Genomic DNA, 16,857 nt, shown 5'->3' with positions numbered 1-16,857 from the left:
TCCTCCACCAGCTTCGGGGAAGATGCACTGAAAGGAGCTGAAGAGGCCTATCTAGACCTGGGTTTTTGGGGGGTTTTTTCTACTGGAGAGAATGACTCCTTATTCCCCAGTTCAGCTGAGCAGTCTCTCACACTGCAAGTTCAGCTCCCAGAAGGCAAGGCTTGGCCCCTTCTGGTTCTGAGGCAGGTCCTAAATTAATGCCATAAACTCCTGTGCACAGAGTAGTCAACAACTTGAAAACTGGAATTTCTGCTAAACCAAAGAAAAATACTGTGGTATTTCTTAGAATAAGTCCACATTTGGGGTAGCTGATTAAACACTTTATCCCAGCCAACCTCCAACAAAGAATCTGTTATTTCACCAGAATTTACTTTTGCTGTCGTGGGAGGCAGGGCTGCCACCTCAGGTGTGCAGCTGTGCCACACACTACTCTAGGGGCACAAGAAGCAGAGATGGATGAGGACACCGCCCCTCAGAGCTAGCAGTTCACAACTTGCACAGCTGTGCCCTGTAGTGGTGGCCCTGGGAAGAGTAAGTCTGATAGATTTCTATCTAAGTGGCCTGCATTTGGGAAAAGAGGACAGCCTGGGGTGCAGACTGACCTGGGTTCACATACTCGCTTGGCCACTTATAATCTCTGCAATACTGGACCACCTGTATAGCCTCTCCCCCATGAACCACACACGGCATTGTTTGACTCACAGACTACAGAGAAGATGAAATAGGAGGATGAGGTGGAAGTACCTGGCACATTGTTCATCAAAAATGTGAGCTTCCCTTCCTGCGAGCGCTGCTGGGAGCTGGGTGAGTCCAACAGCCAGACTGGACAGGTCACCATTCATCCATTTTTCATCTGCTTTGATCCCAGAGGCTGAGGGGATAATGAGAAAGTAACAGACAATGGTGCTGTGGCTATGAGGCCTTCACACAGTCTGCTTGGGCAATGCCCGGATGTGCTAAGCTTCAGGCACACCCCCTCGACCTGAGCCTCTCAGAAAAGTTTCCCCATATTTTTTCTATTTGAGTTAAAGCCAAGTCACTTCCCTGGTGAGGGAAGAAGATGGGCAGCAGGTGGGGCGGGTGGGGTGTGAGGTGGGGAGGGCACGTGTGCTCCTTCCATTCCCAGGGAGAAAAATATTGGTTGGGAATGGGAGAATACAGTATGAGAATTTGAAATCTCTATTTTTATATTTCATTTTTTCTGTGCGGTTTTCCCTTTTGTTTGTGGCACTGTGTCCAACAGGGCCTACATGTACTGAGGGAAGGGCTGCCCTTGGAGGGGGCACTGTGTGTGTGTGTTGTGGGCTCATTAGTTACCAGGTGACCGGCCCTCCCCAAACCCTTTAGAAACTGGGAGGTCACAGTCTGGCTCCTGGGTAGCATCCTTGATCCATTAGGAAACTAAAACCTAGAAGCTTCTGGGTTAAGTCGTGCATTTTGTTTGAATGAAGAAGCCTATGGGGCTTCCCTGGTGGCGCAGTGGTTGACAGCCCGCCTGCCGACGCAGGGGACACGGGTTCGTGCCCCGGTCCGGGAAGATCCCACATGCCACGGAGCGGCTAGGCCCATGAGCCATGGCCGCTGAGCCTGCGCGTCCGGAGCCTGTGCTCCGCAGCAGGAGAGGCCACAACAGTGAGAGGCCCGCGTACCATAAAAAAAAAAGAACGTGGTGGTCATAACAGATGCGTGGATTCAGAGGCCTCCTCCAGCCTGTGCCCTGGGGAGAGGCGGGGGGATGGGAGCCATAAGGAATCGAAAGCCATGGCCTCCTCCGCCTGAGGGAGGGACTGGATTCAGATGCTTTCCCTTTTCTCTCCAAGTTCCAGGGGGAACCTTGAACCTGAGGTCATAGCTCTTCAGATTCAGTGATCACGCACATCAAGGAGAGGCGTCTTCCAGGGCCCAGCCCTTCACTGGGCAGCACCAGCTTCATCTCGTTTTTCTGGGGAAAGTCGGGGCTGTCAGTCCTAACCATGGTATGAGACTCAGGGAACTTCAGAGGGGTCCCAAAGCAGCTGCTCACGTTGCTCAGCTCGCCTCCTCTCTGCCTCTCAGCTGCCCAGAATTGACTTTCTTATCCTAGGCTCAGCTGTTCCCTGCCTTTCCATCCAGAGAGAGCAGAAATAGTTTAAGTTGTGGACCGAACAGCAGGAGGCTGACCTCCACCAGGGCAGTGTTAACTCAGGCAAAGCACAAAACCTCCCTGGGCCTCTTTACCTTAAAAAAAAAAAAAAAAAGTCCCTGATTGAGAGGTTCAAGTCAGTTGTGGATGTGAAAGCATTCTGTAAACCATATACTGAAGACTAATTCTCCTTGGGAGGGCATGGGTGCTGATAAGAGGCGGCCCTGGGTTTCCTCCTACTATCTATGGTACAGACATCAAACTAGCAGCCCTTGGAGTCCCAGGTATGTTGTGTTTGCACAGTGCTTAAAAATATTTAAAATTCGTTGCCGGTAAGAAAAAAAAATTAAAAAAACAAGAAATTTTTACACTAAAGAAATGGATCTCTAACTTCACTTAAAAAATTAGAAGACCTGGCAACACTGGCCACAGTGACCACCGCGGGCTGCAGCATCTGCGGCAAACACAGTCATGTGCTCACTATTTCAACACAGTCTCCACCACTCCTAGTGTCTTATACCCTCGCCGTTCCGTCCCCCTGCCTGCCTAGCCCTTGTGGGCATCTGAATTTACAACACTTGGCCCACTAGGAGTTTACCTGAGAAAGCTGCCTCTTATTTCGCATTTTCTTTTTAATCTATCTTTATTGGAGTATAACTGCTTCACAATACTGTGTTAGTTTCTGTTGTACAACAAAGTGAATCAGCCATATGCATACACATGTCCCCATATCCCCTCCCTCTAGAGCCTCCCTCCCACCCTCCCTATCCCTCCCACCCTCCCTATCCCTCCCCTCTAGGTCATCGCAAAGCACTGAGCTGATCTCCCTGTGCTATGTGGCTGCTTCCCACTAGCTATCTATTTTACATTTGGTAGTATATACACGTCGCTACTACTCTCAATTCGCCCCAGCTTCCCCCTCCCACACCGTGTCCTCAAGTCCATTCTCTATGTCTACGTCTTTATTCCTGCCCTGCCACTAGGTTCATCAGTACCGCTTTTTATAATTCCATATATATGTGTTAGCATACGGTATTTGTTTTACTCTTTCTGACTTACTTCACTCTGTATGACAGACTCTAGGTCCATCCACCTCACTACAAATAACTCAGTTTTGTTTCCTTTTATGGCTGAGTCATATTCCATTGCATATATGTGACACATCTTCTTTATCCATTCATCTGCTGATGAACATTTAGGTTGCTTCCATGTCCCGGCTATTGTAAATAGAGCTGCAATGAACACTGTGGTACATGACTCTTTCTAAATCACGGTTTTCTCAGGGTATATGCCCAGTAGTGGGATTGCTGGGTCATATGGTAGTTCTATTTTTAGTTTTTTAAGGAACCTCCATACTGTTCTCCATAGTGGCTGTATCAATTTACATTCCAACCAACAGTGCAGGAGGGTTCCCTTTTCACCATACCCTTTCCAGCATTTATTTTTTCTAGATTTTTTGATAATGGCCATTCTGACCAGTGTGAGGTGATACCTCACTGTAGTTTTGATTTGCATTTCTCTAATAATTAGTGATGTTGTGCATCCTTTCATGTGTTTGTTAGCAATCTGTATATCTTCTTCGGAGAAATGTCGATTTAGGTCTTCCACCCATTTTTGGATTGGGCTGGGTTTTTTTGATATTGAGCTGCATGAGCTGTTTGTATATTTTGGAGATTAATCCTTTGTCTGTTGTTTCACTTGCAAATATTTTCTCCCATTCTGAGGGTTGTCTTTTCATCTTGTTTATGGTTTCCTTTGCTGTGCAAAGGCTTTGAAGTTTCATTAGGTCCCATTGTTTATTTTTCTTATTTCCATTACTCTAGGAGGTGGGTCAAAAGAGATCTTGCTGTGGTTTATGTCAAAGAGTGTTTTTCCTATGTTTTCCTCTAAGAGTTTTATAGTGTCTGGTCTTACATTTAGGTCTTTAATCCATTTGGAGCTTATTTTTGTGTATGGTGTTATGTAGTGTTCTAATTTCATTCTTTTACATGTAGCTGTCCAGTTTTCCCAGCACCATTTGTTGAAGAGGCTGTCTTTTCTCCATTGTATGTTCTTGCCTCCTTTGTTGTAAATTAGGTGCCCATATGCGCATGCGTTTATCTCTGGGCTTTCTATCATTGGTCTATATTTCTGTTTTTGTGCCAGAACCATATTGTCTTGATTACTGTAGCTTTGTAGTATAGTTTGAACTCAGGGAGACTGATTCCTCCAGCTCTGTTTTTCTTTCTCAAGATTGCTTTGGCTATTCAGGGTCTTTTGTGTTTCCATACGAATTGTAAAATTTTTTGTTCTAATTCTGTGAGGAATGCCATTGGTAGTTTGATAGGGATTGCACTGAATCTGTACATTGCTTTGGGTAGTACAGTCATTTTCACAACATTGATTCTTCCAATCCAAGAACATGGTATATTTCTGCATCTGTTTTTGTCATCTTTGATTTTCTTTCATCAGTGTTTTATAGTTTTCTCAGTACAAGTCTTTTGCCTCCTTAGGTAGGTTTATTCCTAGATATTTTATTCTTTCTGTTGCAATGGTAAATGGGATTGATTCCTTAATTTCTCTTTCTGATTTTTCATTGTTAGCATATAGGAATGCCAGAGATTTCTGTGCATTAATTTTGTAGCCTGCAACCTTACCAAATTCATTGATTAGTTCTAGTAGATTTCTGGTGGCATCTTTAGGACTTTCTATGTATAGTCTCATGTCATCTGCAAACAGTGACAGTTTTACTTCTTCTTTTCCAATTTGGATTCCTTTTATTTCTTTTCCTTCGCTGTCATGGCTAGGACTTCCAAAACTATGTTGAATGAGAGTGGTGAGCATGGACATCCTTGTCTTATTCCTTATCTTAGTGGAAATGCTTTCAGTTTTTCACTGTTGAGTATGATCTTTGCTGGGTTTGTCATGTATGGCCTTTATTATTCCTCTATACCCGTTTTCTGGAGAGTTTTTACCATAAATGGGTGTTGAATTTTGTTGAAAGCTTTTTCTGCATCTATTGAGATGATCATATGGTTTTTATTCCTTAATTTGTTAATATGGTGTATCACATTGATTGATTTGCATATACTGAAGAATCCTTGCATCCCTGGAATAAATCCCACTTGATCATGGTGTATGATCCTTTTAATGTGCTGTTGGATTCTGTTTGCTAGTATCTTGGTTGAGGACTTTTTCGTCTATGTTCATCAGTGATATTTGCCTGCAGTTTTCTTTCTTTGTGATATCTTTTTCTGATTTTGGTATCAGGGTGATGGTGGCTTCATAGAATGAATTTGGGAGTGTTCCTCCCTCTGTAATTTTTGGAAGAGTTTGAGAAGGATTGGTGTTAACTCTTCTCTAAATGTTTGATAGAATTTGCCTGTGAAGCCATCTTCATCTTCTGAACTTTTGTTTGTTGGAAGATTTTTAACTTCAGTTTCAATTTCATTACTTGTGATAGGTCTGTTTATATTTTCTAATTCTTCCTGGTTCAGTCTTGGAAAATTGTACCTTTCGAAGAATCTGTCCATTTCTTCATGGTTGTCCATTTTATTGGCATATAGTTGTTTGCAGTAGTCTCTTATAATCCTTTATATTTCTGCAGTGTCAGTTGTGATTTCTCCTTTTTCATTTCTAATTTTATTGATTTGCATCTTCTCCCTTTTTTTCTTGACGACTCTGGCTAAGGGTTTATCAATTTTGTTTATCTTCTCAAAGAACAAGCTTTTAGTTTTATTGATCTTTGCTACTGTTTTCTTTGTTTCTATTTCATTTATTTCTGTTCTGATCTTTATGGTTTCTTTTCTTCTACTGACTTTGGGTTTTCTTTATTCTTCTTTCTCTAGTTGCTTTAGGTGTATGGTTAGATTGTTTATTTGAGATTTTTCTTGTTTCTTGAGGTGAGATTGAATTGCTGTAAACTTCCCTCTTAGAACTGCTTTTGCTGCGTCCCATAGGTTTTGGGTCATTGTGTTTTCATTGTCATTTGTTTCTACGTATTTTTTTTATTTCTTCAGTGATCTCTTGGTTATTTAGTAGTGCACTGTTTAGCCTCCATGTACTTGTGGTTTTTACAGGGTTTTTTTTCCTGTAATTGATATCCAATCTCATAGCTTCATGGTCAGAAAAGATGCCCGATATGATTTCAATTTTCTTAAATTTTCTAAGGCTTGATTTGTGACCCAAGATGTGATCTATCCTGGAGAATATTCCATGTGCACTTGAGAAGAAAGTGTATTCTGCCACTTTCAGGTGGAATGTTCTATAAATATCAACTAAGTCTATATGGTCTATTGTGTCATGTAAAGCTTGTGTTTCCTTATTTATTTTTTGTTTGGATGATCTGTCCATTGGTGTAAGTGGAGTGTTAAAGTCCCCTACTATTATTGTGTTACTGTTGATTTCCCCTTTCATGGTTGTTAGCATTTGCCTTATGTATTGAGGTGCTCCTATGTTGGGTGCATAAACATTGATAATTGTTATATCTTCTTCTTGGGTTGATCCCTTGATCATTATGTAGTGTCCTTCTTTATCTCTTGTAACAGTCTTTATTTTAAAGTCTATTTTATCTGATATGAGTATTGCTACTCCAGCTTTCTTTTGATGTCCATTAGTATGGAATATCTTTTTCCATCCCTTCACTTTCAGTCTGTATGGGTCCCTAGGTCTGAAGTGGGTCTCTTGCAGACAGCACACATGTGGGTCTTGCTTTTGTATCCATTCAGCCAGTCTGTGTCTTTTTGTTGGGGCATTTAATCCATTTACATTCAAGGTTATTATTGATATGTATGTTCCTATTGCCATTTTCTTAACTGTTTGGGGTTTGTTTTTGTGGGTCTTTTTCTTCTCTTGTGTTTCCCTCCTAGAGAAGTTTCTTTAGCATTTCTTGTAAGGCTGGTTTGGTGGTGTTGAATTCCCTTAGCTTTTGCTTGGCTGAAATGCTTTTGATTTCTTCATCGAATCTGAATGAGATCCTTGCTGGGTAGAGTAATCTTGGTTGTAGGTCTTTCTCTTTCATCACTTTAAGTATATCCTGCCACTCCCTTCTGGCCTGCAGAGTTTCTGCTGAAATATCAGCTGATAACCTTATGGGGATTCCTTTGTATGTTATTTTTTGGTTTTCCCTTGCTGCATTTAATATTTTTTCTTTGAATTTAATTTTTGTTAGTTTGATTAATATGTGTCTTGGTGTGTTTCTTCTAGGGTTTATCCTGTATGGGACTCTCTGTGCTTCCTGGACTTAGGTGACTATTTCCTTTCCCATGTTTGGGAAGATTTTCACTATAATTTCTTCAAATATTTTCTCAGACCCTTTCTTTTTCTCTTCTTCTTCTGGGACCCCTAGAATTAGAATGTTGGTGCATTTAGTGTTGTCCCAGAGGTCTCTGAGATTGTCTTCAATTCTTTTCATTGTTTTTTCTTTATCCTGCTCCTCGGCAGTTATTTCCACCATTTTGTCTTCCAGCTCACTTATTCGTTCTTCTGCCTCAGTTGTTCTGTTATTTATTCTTTCTACTGTATTTTTCATTGCAGTTATTGTGTTGTTCATCTCTGTTTGTTTGTTCTTTAGTTCTTCTAGATCTTTGTTAAACATTTCTTGTATTTGCTCAATCCATGCCTCCATTCTGTTTCCGAGATTCTGGATCATCTTTACTATCATTACTCTGAATTCTTTTTCAGGTAGATTGCCTATTTCCTCTTCATTTATTTGGTCTTGTATGTTTTTACCTTGCTCCTTCATCTGTGACATATTTTTTTGCCATCTCATTTTCTTTTTCTTTTTTTTATGAGTGGGATTTTGTTCCTGTCTTACTGGTTGTTTGGCCCGAGGCTTCCAACACTGGAGTTTGTAGGCTGTTGGGTAGAGCTGGGTCTTGGTGCTGAGATGAGGACCTCTGGGAGACTCACTCCAATGAATATTCCCTGGGGTCTGAGGTTCTCTGTTAGTCCAGTGGTTTGGACTTGGAACTCCCACTGCAGGAGCTCTGGCCCGACCTCCCCACTTGTGAACCAAGATCCCACAAGCTGAGCAGGGCGGCAAAAAAAAAAGAAATGAAAAAAGGAGAACAACAACAAAGTAAAAAATAAAATTAGGCTAGGAAACTAACAGCTATGTTAGAAAAAAAATAAAAATATAGATGAAACAACAACTGGAAGGTAAAACAGAACCACAATAGCAAAAAAGAGGAAGGGAGAAAAAAAAGGTGGAAAAGGCCTTGGCTGTAGAGGGTGGGGCCTAAGCAGGTGTGAGCTTTGGGTGATGGGCGGGGCCTATGCTTAGGACCCACGGGGCTGGAAAAGGCCTGGCAGGTGTGTGTGGGGGTGTCTGGCAGGTGGAGCTTAGGCTCAACGGAACAGAAGGGGCCCAGGCGTGCTTCCCACCGGGCGGGGTACCCCACCTGGGAGCCCAGCAGGCTTCCTGGACTCGAGTGGGTGGGGCAAATGCCCTCCGCTCTTCTCCTGCTCCTCTCGCCTGCCTCTACTGATCTCCCCGGCCTCCCTCGTATGTCCCCAGGACCCACGTGACCTGGAGTGGGCTTTGGAGGGTGGGAGATCAGCCTGAGACCTTAGCAGGTTCCCCGAGCCCGAGTGGGCAGGGCAAATGCCCTCTGTTCCTCTGGTCCTGAAGGGCCCCTCCCACCTGGCTCTCTTGTTCTCTCCTGGCCTCCCTCCTTCGCCCCCAGGACAAACCTGGCCCGGAGGGGACCTCTGAGGGCATAGGACCTGGCCGGAAAGCCAGGCAGACTTCCCCAGATGATTGGGCAGGGGAAACGCTGGGCCCGCTCCCCCGTGATTTGAGCCCCTGAGGGTCCCTCCAGGCATGGGAACACCTCCCCCCCTCTCAGCCACCCCTCAGGGGCACCAGGCCTCCACTTCTCCTCCTCCCTCAGTCCCCCCACGTCCTACAAGTTCACTTGGGGGCTCTTCCCACCTCCTTGGGCATCAGGGTCCCGCACCAGCATCCGGCAGACACCTTAGTTGTGGGGAAACGTGAACTCTGCGTCTTCCCACACCGCCATCTTGACTCCGAGAGCCCTCACTACCACAGTGCTTCCTTCCCATGGACAGGAGACTTGCCTTTTCTGAAGGAGGGAAGGAGGGAAATCCAGGGGTAAGAGGAACGGCATAAAGGACTCCTCCATGAGGCACAGCCAAAGCTTGTTTAGGGATGCCCAGTCTTCAACAGCTGTTCCAAGTGACTAGATTAAGTTTCCACTGAGCAGCATCTACCCAAACATTGAAAGCCGTGTTCTGATTAGCTACGGTTATGTAATCAGCCACCCCAAAGCTTAGTGGCTTAAAATAATTCATTAATTTATCTGACAGTTCTGTAGGTTAACAAGGGTCAGTGGGTGGTAATCACTTACAGTATCTCATCCTGCAGTCAGATGGTAGCTGGGTTTGGAGTTGTCTGCAGCCTTAACTGGGCTGAAAAGTCCAACATGGCTCATTCACAAGGCTGGCGGTTGATGCTGGCTGGGAGCTCAGTTGGGGCTGTCCACTGGAGCCCCTGTGTGTGTCCTCTCCATGTGGCTGGGGCTTCTCACTATGTGGCAGCTGGGTCCTAAGGGGAAGTGTCCAAAGAGTGAGTGTTTCAAGAGCCCTGGGAAGGAGATGCAAAGCGTCTTATCACCAGCTTCAGAAGTCACGCAGTGTCACTTCTGCCATATTTCATCAGTCAAATGCAAGTCGCAGAACCTGCCAGATGCAAGAAATCAGGAGTATACAGAGCATACATGATGTAAGGTGTGATTCATTGAGGGAGCCATCTTCGGAAACTTAACACCACAGGTAGCATTGGTGAGACTGGTCCTTATTTCACAGCTCCTTTCACATGTTTCTTTTTTTTTTTTTTTTTAAGAACAACTCATCTCCTCTCCCTTTAGCTTTCCCCAAGGTAAGATATTAATGAGATCATATTTGAACTCCCTGACAAAGTAATGCTTCCTTATAAAGCATACTATTATTATCAGCCTTCCTGATCGCTCCCACCTGGATTCTCCGGAAGACAGGATGAGGGACGATATTGCACATATCTCAACAACAAACAAAACTTCGTTAAATCCATTGAAATAGCACAGACATTCAGATTTAGTACAGATTAAATCCTATAACCAACAAATTACATTGAATTGCCTCCCCAAATCTGTAGAACCAGATGTTTTCCAAGCCCTACTTCCTTTAGGCAAGCACCCAAAGTAAGCAATGTGAAGGACTATCAAAGAATTAGAACATCCCCTGAGATCTGTTAGGATGGGATTTGACCCATTTTCTTCTAGTCACAGGTTCAGGCATCTTAAAATGAGAAAGAGTAAACTTGCAGGATTTGTGAGTGTGAGTTGGCTGAGAAATGGGTCTCATTTAAATTGTATAAAATGCATCCTTATGCTGCTAGCAGGCACCCCTTTCCAGCCCTGGGGGATTCCCATCAGATCCGCTGGTCAGCATCTGGGGAGCTTGCTGTGCAACAGCATGTCTGACACCCCACTCCAAGTCCAGAATCTTTCCCAGGAAAGAGGGTAAACTCAAAATAAAGGTAAGGGTTTCAGACCATGTAAACTTCTGGGGTAGCAGCAGAGATGCTGGCATTGCACAGCATTTAGATATTTCTCTATGTTAAGCCACTGCTTTTGTTTTTTCTGAACATACACATTTCTTAATATTTTCCTGCTTATTTCTGCTTAATGGCCCTAAAAGGAGGCATTAGGCTTAGGCCAGGTGTTCAGCCACCCAGGAATGCTCCTGCTGCTGCAGACAGCAGTCCCTCTCCCAATGCAAACACCCCTAAAGCCCCGTGGGCTTGCCTTCCACACGCCGCAGCCCCCCACAGCCTTCTCCTAATGACTCCCAGTTCTCATTCCAGGAGACATCTTTCCTTCCGCATTAGAGGTCGCAACATCCCAGGCATTCAGTTGCAGCCCACAAAGATCTCTACCTTCCTTCCTTCCCTTTGGCCAGTGTACAGTCAGGCCGAGGGAGGTGCAGTGAGCACATGGGAACTGGCTAGAGGCCGATCTCATGGTTTCTAGAAATGTGACATACCTAAAATTGGAGATCCCTTGTGCTCTTAGGCAGGGTACCATTTGTTCAGGCATTCTTCATGTTTCCCTCCTCCCCAAATGCATCCATTTCTGCCCCTTTGCCTTTTTTCGCTAAAGAATGCTGTCCCCTACCCGACCCCCATGCCCCCGTCCACTGCTCACTCAAGCTGTAGGCAGCCGCTAACCGATTCCTGTGTCTTTGCTCACAGTTAGGGCCCAGGTGCTGTGCACTGTTGATGTCTGGTTTTCTTCTGATGTTGCCTCTCTTGCAATAAGCATAGGCTGGGAACCTGCTGAAGTGCTGGAGATTCTGCTGAGTTCTGGGACCCAGAGCAAACAGTACCATACAAGAGGAGGCAGCACTGGGGACAGTCCTTACCCAAACTGGGCATGGGCTTTTGTGTGGGTTCATCTTGCCCATCCCAACAGATTAACCAGTAAAAATCAGGCCTTCTCCACACCAGCCAGCACAAGGCTCTGCCCACAGTGGACACTCAGTATTAACGGCCAGGGTGCTGATGGTCCCCAGGAAGCACCCTTAGGCCAGAGGCTCCCTCTACTTCTATGAGGACCCCAAGTGCCGGGATTGGGTTAAGAAGCCCCTAAAGAGCTACCTGGGAAGAGTGTCCTTAACTCCCATGATATGTCACACAGGGAAGGTTCGACCAATTTTAAAGTCCATGGCCGGAATTTGTTTCTAGCAGCTTAAGTGTGCTTTCTTAAAGGATAAACTTTATTTTTACAAGTTGGACAGATTCAAGATTGTCCGTGTGTAACGACCCTCTTTCTTGCTTGCACTGGAATACGCTTTCTTGAATGGTGTAGTGTCAGCAATCCTGAGTGTGGTGGGCAGCCTTCAGCCTCTCCTGTGAGGCCTGAGCCCATAGGAGAGTAGACATCAGTGCTGTACTATTAATCTTTGACAACAATTAATCGTTGCAGAGATTAACTTTTCTCAAATTCTTTATTTTTTTAAACATAAATCTGCATATTTCCTTGGGAACCTGAGCTTGTGAACATTGTGTTTATATGCATTTGGGAAGGAAAGGCTTGGGAATCACGCCTTAAAGATGACCTTACGCTCAAGGTACCCACACAACCGTTGAGAACCACCACAGTGCCTCACTGAAAGTGTTCACATTCCCTCTGTGAGGAGGTGGAAGCCTGACAGGTCTTCACGTCACTTGCCTAAGGAATTTTCTGCCTCTCTCCAATTTTTTGCCTCTCCCCGGTGTGACGGAGACTTGGCGTGCTAGCCTCAGGGTGCAGTTGGAAGCCTGCCTTTTTAAATTGTCGTTTTATTGATCTTGATGTATGCCAGTAATTGCGTCTTCTGCTTTATGTATTTTAATTACTTGCCTTTTCTTCCCTCTGTCTTTAAGTCTCTGGGTGATTGGATCACCAAGGGTGTAACTTTAAATAATTCTAATAAAGAAATAAATCTGTTATGACGTTGGCAAGTTGACCCTCTTTATTAGAGCAGCTCCAAAATGAAAATCAGTCTGAAGAGATGCTGCTTCTGGAAGCAGAGTTCTTGTCTTCGCCAGGCTTCAGGACTGTGAGTGGGAATTGCTCCAAGATGCACACATTGAGCAAAGTAAGGCAGGCTGCAGGCCTGTGGGCTGTGGTGTGTGTAGATGTGTGTGTGCACGTGTGTGCTTTCATGTGTGCACAATCCGGGCACGCCTTTCCCAGAGACAGGAACAACAAGGCTGCTTGCCTTTATCTGGACAATGGGACACATTCCAGGATGGGAAGCATAATTCAAAACAAAGATCATCTGCTCTCCATGTTCAAAAGGAGCTGCTGTATTTTCAGAAAACGTTCTTCTCTCCTAACTTTCCTTGTCTATTCCCTGCATGCTGTAGGGGTGCTGCATCCTTACTGTGACTTAGGGCAGGAACCAATGGGGGAAAGCAGGGATGTGTCCCCCATCGAAGCTCCAAGGGTTGCTCCTTGAATTGACCTTCCCTCCCCTTGCTGCCCACTGGCCACCTCTCCAGGGCTGAGTCTCACGTTTGAGGCAACTACAGGTCAGGTGGTTTGGACAAAGTGTCCATAGAACAGCATGTCTCTCAAAGGCAGGATCAGGTAAGAGAAAACTAAGCTCACATCAGACCTCAGAACCAGAAGACACATTTCCTTTTAATTCCTACTTCATTCTGTGAGAAACTAAAAAAAAAAAAAAAAAAAAAAAGCCAATTCTGAAACCTGACCAATTCTGAAAAACTCTTTATATCTTTGTTACAGAATTAAAATGAACAAACATATATAGTTTAATTTCTTTCAAATGATTTCTTATACATTATGTCTGTCACCTTATAGGGCATATAATTTTATTTTCACTTAACAGTTGAAGAAACGAGACTCAGAGGAGCTAAGTGACTTTCCTGAAGTCACACAGCAGTTAGGGCAAAGCCAGGATTTGAATTTCCCTCTTCTGACTTCAAGATCAGTTCTTTCCAACACATTTCTTTCCTCTTAATTCTTTTGACATTCCTAGCCTATTTCTCGCTTTTTATTTCATCAGGAATCCATGTATTACTCTAATGTTATAAAACCTCATTTTCCTCCTTTAGTTGCCACTTCAGAGACTGATTTTCCTGGGTGGTTTTGGGGAAATCATCTCCTTACAAACTGGCTGCAATACATGTGTCCATACACAAGAGTCCTTAGTCTGAGTATTGTAATTGCTTGGGCTGTAACAGCAGTTGAAGGGACCTTGCCATGACAGGACTCTGTCCTATGCTGTGAAGGCTCCAGGCTTCTGTCCCACTGACCCAGCTTCTCAGGCTCAGGGCTTCCTCTGGGATTTTAGAGGACATTTATAGCTATCATAAGGTATTCACTATGTGCCAGTCTCTCTTCTTGATGCTCAGCACATATTATCTTTTATCTTCACAAGATCCCTATATAAGATATGGATGATAATGATGACGATCATCCCCAGTTCACAGGTTAGGAAACAGAGGTTCAAAGAGTTTAAGCCATTGTTTATGCAGAGCTGCAATTTATTTTGTCTCTAAATCCCACATTTTTTTCTTTATACTCATTTTTCCTTTGTATTTTGATATTAATTGCTTGGTCTGAGAGAGCAAAAAGATTCGTGATACCTTAATGGCTAAACATATGGAAAGCACCAGTATCAGCACCCTTCAGGTCACCCTTAAAGCCACAGGATGAAGCCTGTAGCCTGAGGCTCATGAATGGTGAGTTGGCCTAATGGATATGAGAATCAGGAGTCCCAGACTCTTAACTCCAATGCTCTAGCTAAGCACTAACCACCTGTGTGACCCTGGGCAAGTTTCTTTGCCTCTCTGGACCTCCATTTCCTCACCTGTATAAGTAAGCCTTTAAAGGAGGGCCTCTCTGAAGTCCCATCCTGTTCTAAGATTCCCAATACACACCTACAGGGACATGTTCTTTTTCAGGACAATTCTGTCACCCAGAACCTGATGAAGCAATAATACTCAATTCCCCATAAACACAATATTCAGCATTCCCACTTCCCCAAAGCATATGCCACCATGGATACCTGCCAACAGCCCTGGGAATGGAAGTGAGGAATGAATGAAGGTCCTTTTTACCAATTATTTCAAGGACATGGTTTCTGCCTTGGTGGAGTTAATTACTTCGGATCCTCTCCTTTACTCTCCGGTCCCATCAGCAGCACTATTGTGCCCCAGTCTTCTTTCTGGCATTTCCTATTTCTCAGTATCTCTCCACATTTGGCATACTAATAACATGAGACCCAGTGTCTCATGTTGGCTCATGTGGGGAGGGCTGAAGGAAGACCTACTTCATACGTGCAAGAGAAGTGTCAAGTGAAGTGAGGAGGAAACGATGGGAAGATGTTTTGATTTTGATTTTGATATTAATCAGCTTCTCTGTTCTTTCTCAGTCCTTCCAACTCCATCCTAATTTTACCTTTTATCGTAAAGGCTCAGGACCCTGCTGGAGAAGGGGGAGGGGGAGAATATGGGGGGACAGAGAGTGAGAGGAACAGAGCCAATGAAAGGTATTTCGTGAGCTATCATTTGGCACAGAATCCATCAGAATCCCGATCGTCAAAAGTCAGACCTTCATTTTTAAAAACCCAGGTTTATGTTTTGTTTTGTTACTGTTTGGTTTTTGTCATTGGCAAGATTGTGATTTTTTTGAATGTTACTGATTTCCTCTGTTGTTCACAGAAGCCCTGTGCACCTCCAAAGGCTGCTTACAGAAGAGCTCCGTGGCCAGGCTGGTACCTGGGCCTGAGGGAAGCCTGCACAGCTCTTACCCACCAGGGGCAACAGTGCAGGAATTCAGCATTCTCCATCAGTCCCATGCCCCAGGGAGGGGAGGGGCTGGGGAGAGGAGGGTGGGGCCTCTGCTGTGTTTGCCCAAGTTTCACAAGCACTTAGAGTAGGAGCGTGTCCAGCAGAAATTCCCTTCCCAGGGCTACACTGGGCAGCAGGATGATGAAGGCAGGGAGTAACGTGGCGAACAAAGAGCTGATCTGTGATGACAACCTGGAGAGGCGTGAAAAGGTTTTTATTAATGACGTAGGTTGCAGACAGTCCTGCCCGCTACAAATCATGGTCGTCAAATCATGGTCATCGTGTTTTAGAACCGCTGTCGGGGGCTGGCCTTGTGGGGAAGGAGCATACAACTGGCTCAGTCACAGAGGACTCCTGGGCTAGCAGTTGCTATTCTGGAGGCGGGTGGAGAACTGATCTGATCCCACAATAACAACAAGCTGTTTAAAATGGTGGGGGAAGGGCGCAAGTGCCTTATTTTCATCTCTATAATAGTGAATGGCCATGAAAGTATGAACTGGCTTATAGGCCAACAAAATGAGCAGTGTGAGATGCAAGGAGAGACCCTCAGAGCATTTTAGCTGCGTGGCCATGATCCCTGAAAACGCTGATGTGAAAAAAAATCAAATCAATGGATTACTTTGTCTTGATGGGTTAAAAACTGGTCTGCTTTCTTTTTATTTTCCTCACTGATGCTGGATCACTGAATTAATGAATCTGGTCTCTGTTCCCTTCGGTTTAACTTGGATGTAAATGTTGGGAGGAGAATCCTAGGGTGTGTATCTATTACTAGACAATTGTTTGTATTGTGGCAGCTGAGGACTATGTGGACAGAAAAATGGAAAAGAAACAGGTGACAAGAAGTGGGTCACAGCAATCCCACTACTGGGCATATATCCTGAGAAAACCATAATTCAAAAGGAGTCATGTACCAAAATGTTCATTGCGGCTCTATTTAGAATAGCCCGGAGATGGAAACAACCTAAGAGTCCATCATCGGATGAATGGATAAAGAAGATGTGGCACATATATACAATGGAATATCACTCAGCCATAAAAAGAAACGAAATTGAGCTATTTGTAATGAGGTGGATAGACCTAGAGTCTGTCATACAGAGTGAAGTAAGTCAGAAAGAGAAAGACAAATACCGTATGGTAACACATATATATGGAATTTAAGAAAAAAAAATGTCATGAAGAACCTAGGGGTAAGACAGGAATAAACACACAGACCTACTAGAGAATGGACTTGAGGATATGGGGAGGGGGAAGGGTAAGCTGTGACAAAGCGAGAGAGAGGCATGGACATATATACACTACCAAACGTAAGGTAGATAGCTAGTGGGAAGCAGCCGCATAGCACAGGGAGATCAGCTCGGTGCTTTGTGACCACCTAGAGGGGTGGGATAGGGAG

Source organism: Monodon monoceros, unplaced genomic scaffold, assembly GCF_005190385.1.
Source record: "Monodon monoceros isolate NGI ecotype Baffin Bay Population unplaced genomic scaffold, NGI_Narwhal_1 Super_Scaffold_12, whole genome shotgun sequence".
Lineage (NCBI taxonomy): Eukaryota > Metazoa > Chordata > Mammalia > Artiodactyla > Monodontidae > Monodon > Monodon monoceros.
Note: the sequence above shows the minus strand (reverse complement) of the source record.